The sequence below is a fragment of the Otolemur garnettii genome, unplaced genomic scaffold (genome assembly GCF_000181295.1).
Source record: "Otolemur garnettii isolate 467f Iridium unplaced genomic scaffold, OtoGar3 scaffold00039, whole genome shotgun sequence".
NCBI classification, from domain to species: Eukaryota; Metazoa; Chordata; class Mammalia; order Primates; family Galagidae; genus Otolemur; species Otolemur garnettii.
In genome coordinates this window covers 10,073,105-10,073,392 of record NW_003852434.1, presented here as the reverse complement: position 1 = coordinate 10,073,392, position 288 = coordinate 10,073,105, and the positions used below count along the sequence as shown (strand labels likewise).

General features: G+C 45.1%; 1 protein-coding gene across 4 annotated transcripts in view; it reads right to left on the bottom strand.

Moving 5' to 3' along the window:
* PAQR3 (progestin and adipoQ receptor family member 3) overlaps nt 1-288 on the bottom strand; it is a 30,136-nt gene that overhangs the window by 26,560 nt on the left and 3,288 nt on the right. The gene's annotated exons all lie outside the window — the stretch shown is intronic.

Below are 288 nucleotides of genomic sequence, written 5' to 3'. Positions count from 1 at the left end.
TGATAGGTATCTGAAAAACTGGACATTCACTAATACCCTCTGATAGGTATCTGAAAAACTGCTCAGTGCAAGCTCATGCAGAACCTTGAAATACTGCTTTAGCACTCATTTAATCCAAATGCCAAATTAAATGGACCTGAGAGAAGCAGAATAAATACAAATTGATCTACTGACAAGTTTCTTTAAGATAGATGTGCTGGGCTCGGCGCCTATAGCTCAACCGGCTAAAGCGCCAGCCACGTACACCTAAGGTGGCGGGTTCGAATCCCCAGCCCGGACCCGCCAAAC